Source organism: Martes martes, assembly GCF_963455335.1.
Source record: "Martes martes genome assembly, chromosome: 4".
Taxonomy (NCBI): Eukaryota; Metazoa; Chordata; class Mammalia; order Carnivora; family Mustelidae; genus Martes; species Martes martes.
In genome coordinates this window covers 190,502,661-190,508,710 of record NC_137891.1, presented here as the reverse complement: position 1 = coordinate 190,508,710, position 6,050 = coordinate 190,502,661, and positions in this window count along the sequence as shown.

Genomic DNA, 6,050 nt, shown 5'->3' with positions numbered 1-6,050 from the left:
CCCTCGCACGTGGGTCCGCGAGCAAGGACCTGGGGCTGGGGGCGGGGGCCCGGGGGCTGCGGCCCGGGGGTCCGTAGGGCTGGGGGCGGGAGGCCCGCAGTGGGACATCGGCTGCCCCGACCCCGATAGCGGCCGCCGCGAAGAAGAACCTTGGTTCCCACTCATCCCGCCGCGTCGGCAGCACGTCCACTCGCGCCCCTTGCCCCTGCCCCCTTGCCGCTCCCTCCACGCGGGCGGGGTGGGCCGGCTGCTGACCCCCGCGAGGGGTGACAGCACCCGCTTAGGATGCCGTCACTGACGGGGTGTGAATCTGCTCAGAAGGCACATGTTCTGGGAACTAAAACTGGTTGCGGGCAGCTGCGACAGCGCGGCCCCTCCCGGCCGGACAGCCGGCGGGGGCGGCGGGGGCGGCGGGGGCGGCGGGGGGGGGAGCACCGCGGGCCTCTCCCACCCCAAGCAGCCTGGCGGGGCCCTACACGCCACCGGGACTACAGGGGCTCTGGGCCTGGGATGTCAAAGGGGGCCCCTCCAGGGTGACCTGCTGGCCCCGTCATCCCCCACCCACCTCACCATCACCACCTGAGGACACAGAGGAGAGAGGAAGGGGACCAAGGACACAGTTACCCACTTTGTAGCTTCAGGGGGCGCTCCAGGCCTCCCCCCAGTGCACTCAGTAGTCAGGTGTCCCAACAGTGTGCCAGGCTCCAGGGACACGTCTGCGAAGGAGGGGTCGCTGTGGAAGAACTGGGGTAGCGCACCGTTCGGTCCTTGGTGACCTGCCTGGCTCCCCGTGTGCCCACCGTTATTGCGTGTGTACACGCGGGGCTCCCCACCTTGTGTGGAGTGGCGTCCTCTGCAGCAGGTCGCTGCCCGTTTCCCCTGCGCACATACCTGTGGTGCTCAGCCTCCTCGGGTGGGGTCTTCCGGCCCTGCGTGCAGAGACTCCAAACACAGATGGGCACAAAACGGGACATGTCTCACTACTGTCCTGGGACCACTGGGCAGTGGGGTCACCAAGAGTGAGTAGAAAGGGGGGCAAGGATGTCAGGAATTTGGGGGGATTTCTCAAGCTCTGTAACTTCCCCATCTGGTTATTTTGGAAACCCAACCACTTCCCGAAAGTGACAGCCAGCCACACCCACAGGGGGAGAAGCCTTTTGAGCTCTGTATTTTGGACACGTTCATTAACGGAAAATTAAGGCTTGATCCAGCACTTACTACGTTCTAGGGATTGGACTGAGCCTCCGAAGAACCTTCTGGAGCAGGAAGTCTATAGAGAGGGCACCAGGGCAGGAGAGCCAGTCTGGTAACTAGCCAAAGTCACACGGCAGGCCCCTTCCTGTGTGCCCCTCCGTAAAGGGAACTTGTGCAGACAGCTATGGTAATGGAAAGCCTCTGTCCACCCCAGACCTCAAGACTTCACACGGGAGTGCTTCCCCATTTCAGAGATGAGAACACGGGGGCTGTGGCTTCCTGCTGCTGACCGGATTGTGCAAGTTCTCCCAGCAGGCCCTAGCCCCACCCAGCCCCCTCAAGGGCTGACCAGCAATAATGGAAGCCAGTGCTGGGAGGGGTTCCTTACGGCACCGGAAGGTTCCTAGAAGTTTTGCTTGGGCTGAGTCCAAAGGTGGAATAGGAATAAGCCAGGCCTGCTGGGGACACGGAAGGGCCCGCAGCAGGGACAAAGGCCAGTGTGGGGGTGGGGGATGCCAGGCAGGTTAGTTTGGGCTGGGCTGAGGTTGGGGGTTCTGCCTCAGAGGCTCTCAGGTAGAGCTTTCCCAGCGCTAGTATTTGTTTCTTTGCGTTTTTCTGAAACGTGACCTGTGACTCTGGTTTTATTGAACCCTCAGGCCCCTAACCCTAGATGCACCGTCTTCTGAGGATGGAATGACGGCGGACAGCAGTGTCAGTGGGTTAGGTGGTAGGAGAAGGGAGCCTGGGCCATGGAAGGTAGAGCCAGATAGGCTACCTGCTCAGACCTGGACTCATTCAGGTAGGGTGGGGGGTCCTGGATTTTGGGTGCAGTTTGGTGGTCCCGTCTCTCGGTGGAGCTGGGTGCTCTCAGCTCACAGGGAAGTTGGCCTCAGCTGTGCCTGTCAAGGGTGGGGGTAGGTGAACAGAGGCTGCCCAGTATTCAAAAGGGGAAGTGGCCAGGAGCCTTGGGTGACAGAGGTGGCAGGGAGGGACCAAGGCTCCCTGTGGAGGACGGGGTGTCTTGGGGTATGCAGAGGTCATCTTCTCCATCCCCAGCCTCAGGCCTCTGGTTAGTACCCATGGGACAAGTCCAGCCCCTCCCGCATGGCCATTGCTTCCTAGGGGCCAGTGTCTGGAATTGCCAATGTCGCAGTGTCCTGTTTGAAGCAGTTTTGGGGGACGGAGTGGAGCAGCCCCTCTTCCTGCCGACCTATGAAGTACTATGCACACAGTTCAGCAGGGAACAAGATCTTCAAGTGGACGGTCAGCTTCTCACCGGGGTGCTCCGTGAAGGCCCATGCTTTGCCAGCAGCTGGGAGGAGCCCCTGTGGGGCAGAGGCAGTGGCAGCCTGGGGCGGGTGGGGTCTGGCACCTGCATACAGGGGCTCAAGGAAGCAGGTGCTTTTGTTGTCTGTGGTTTTCACTTGGGGAATCCCGGGCACAGACAGGCCAAGTAACCTGCAACGAGGACATGAAGGGCACAGTCTGCCCTTGGCTCCAGAAGGGGCGTTGACTGGACTCAAGAAGCAGGCAGTGGTGGGGGCAGACGGAGTGCTAGGAAGAAGGGAGACGCTGCCTGGACGGCATACCCCTCTGGGCAGCCCCCGGGGCTGGTGGGGCCAGGTTGAGGGTCAGGGTCTATGGGAGGTGGCAGGAGACCCCAGTACCTATCTGGGGCACAACACTGAATGGGTGTGGTGGGGACAGGGCCCTAGAAGTCAGAGAGAGTCTCCCGCTGGAGTCTAGCCTCCGAGGGCTCCGTGCGGGGCTTGGACAGTGTGCCTGCAACAGGTGTGCCCCCAAGGGCAGGGCCACGACTGGAACAGGAGGGGCAGTGGTTGCAGGGGAGACTGGAGCAGTGGAAGGGAGCAGGGTGGGCGCCCTGGAGGGGGACACGTGGCACGGAGCGAGAGGTCACTTCCCGGGACTGTCCCAGCAGCACAGGCCAAAGTGCTAAAGGGTCCACTCCGTCTGGGCAACCCTGAGTTCTGTGACTGAAGGTTGACAACTAGCAACTAGCACAGTCCACCCAGGCAGCGCGGGTGCCCCTTTCTAGATGCCCTTACTGATGCCTGTTTCCAGCGACTCCTTTGGTGAGAAGGTGGGACAGTAATCTCAAAGCCAGCAGAGGGCCGCACCATGCAGAGGCCATGTCAGCTTCTCTGCCCTGGGGTCAGGGAACAGAGGGCATGCTGGGTGCCAGGCTGGGGCACCGGAGAGAGGGAACAGGTAGGCATCCGAGGGCTCCCAGGTTCCGTTTTACCCCATGCCCACTTTGTGCCCACTCCAGGGTGTGCCCCTGGGCAGGCTAACCACCTGCTTTCTTTTTTTTTTTTTTTTAAAACATCGTACTTACTGGACAGAGACAGGGAGCAAGAGAGCACGTGTGCACAAGCAGGCGTAGTGGCAGGGAGAGGGAGAAGCAGATTCCCCTGCTGAGCAGAGAGCCTGGCGTGGGGCTTGATCCCAGGACCCTGGGATCATGACCTGAGCCGGGGGCAGCCGCTTTAACTGACTGAGCCACCCAGGCGCCCCTAACCACCTGCTTTCTGATCCTAGGAGAACCTCCCTCCCAAGGACTCTGGCTGTCAGCCCCAGGGGCACCTCGGATGCTCTCTGGCATTTCGTAAGACAGCTGGCAGTGTCTTTCAGGGAGCTGTGGGGGAGGAGGTTGAAGGCAGGCAAACCCGCCATTCAGGCTGCCAGTCTCCGAGGAGACAGCACCCCTGGTCCTCGCGGGAGCACTCAGGAAGCCCCCGCTGCTCCGTCTCGCTGATCACGGGAGAACAGAGACGCAGGTGGGAGTCCTTCCCATGGAGAGCAGTCTTCCCTTATTTATGAAAAAGTGCCAACATTTAACCCATGAAAACGACCAGGTTACCGCTGACAGCTACCAAGAGTGAGGAAGGAACGGGGCCGCCCCGGTGCGGGGCCGTCGGGAGCGCGGCCCGTTCTGACTCGCCGCTCACGCTTTGGCGGCAGATGCTTCTTTTCTTTCCGAGCTGCGATTCTCTTTATCCAGACTGAGATCAAAAACAGTCAGCAGGAGCAACGTCCTCAGACATCTTCCAGAGGGAAGAGGAAGAAGCAAGGGGCTCAGGCCCAGAAGACAAGAGACCGGAGGGAGGGTCACCTGGGGACACCCCATGCACCCTGGGCAGCGGCCTGAGAGGTCGGGGGTGGGGGGGGGCATGGTCTGGGTGGTGGCAGAACTGCTGGGACCCGGCAGAGGACCGGACCCTCCTGTCATGGGCTCTTGGTGATGGGGATGAAAGACCTGGCAGAGAAAGGGGCAGCCATGGGGCAGCCCACACGACAGGACCCGGCCGACCTCCCGGGGCAGGGCGGCCAGGACGACATGGCTGCGTCAGGACCCCAAACAGCCTGGCAAATAAGCAGCCACACCAAAGTCCCTCATGTCAAACTGCTTTATTACATCTTAAATAACAGTACAGTTTAATATAGTATCTATCTTGCATCCAGCCTCCTTGCAATACACTGACTTTAAAATTAAATACAAACAGTGAGGGGCACAGGGTGCAGAGAGCTCTACAGAGGTGTCGATGGAAAGGAAGGAGGGCTCGTGCTCGTTCTCTCTGCCAGATCCAGGCCTACTGCATGTCACAGCACAGTTCTCTACGGGCTGCTGCAGAAACAGAGCAGAGAGAAGCCACCACTGCCGCTGGGAAGTGGGCTCGGGTGCAGGGACGCACCCCCAGCACTGCCGTCCCAACACTGCTGCCGGCCACGGGCCTCCAGCGGGACCGGGGAGGTCTGTGTGTTCGAGAACGATTGGCCTCCTCACAGAATGGTGCAAAAGGCTGGCTCCATGGCCGAGACAGGCCAGGAGGAAGTTACAGAGGAAGGCCGGGGTCTCCAGTCCCTGCCCCCCACCCCCGCCCCTGAATCCAACAGTGATCATTTGGAACAGGACTTTTTTTTTTTTTTTTCCAAGAGAAAGAAAGAAACAGTGACAATCCCGCTGCCCAAGCATGTAGCGCTGCCGGCCGCCCGGCTTCCGACGCTGGTGCAGAGCAGCAGTGAGGGGACAGAGCCGCAGTGGTTACAACTGTAAAGAGGTTATTTCTTAAAAGAAAAAGAACATCTAAGGACTGAGTCCTGTATGCGCTTTTGAGCATTTCTACAGCATGCGATTCTAAGAGTAAACCCACCCAATATGGCAAACGATCAAATTTTTTAAAATTTAACTTAGAAAGTTTGAGATCATTATTTTCAAAACATTGATTTGTACATGGTTTCATACACAAATAATTGACTGACTATCCAAGCACAGGACGGGCGCCTCTCTGGAAAACAGAGGTTCCTGACGGCTGGGGGGCGGGGCACAGGGTAGTGTCGGGCTCTCCTTACCAACTTCCCTCTGACTTCACAAGGAAACCCAAGGTGAGATTAAGAACTGAACTGAGAAGGCAGGAGGATGGGTGGAGGGCGGGGGGCCAGAAGGTGCCTGATCACGCATTCAAGACCACCCGCAGCGTGTGCTTGGTTCCTTTCCTCATTAGCATCTTCCTTTCTAAGCCGTGTTTGTGCGTAACAATTATGTGACACGAGACAAAAACTAAAAAGTGAGGGACTCAATTTACATCATTAACAACTTCAGAGAGGCTGCACCACACCCTCTTCCTCTGTGTAACTACCGGACGTAAAGGAATCTATTTTAAAAAGGAAACATGAATGTTTGCAAAATCCTGTTAACGAACACAACCTGAAATTTAGAACCAATTACAAGATAAAATCCTCAACTTGTTTTGCAGGAACAGCACAAAACAGGGTCACTGACCTAAAATTCAAATGAACTAGTGAAAAGGTGTGTCTGCCTCGCAATTACACTCAGG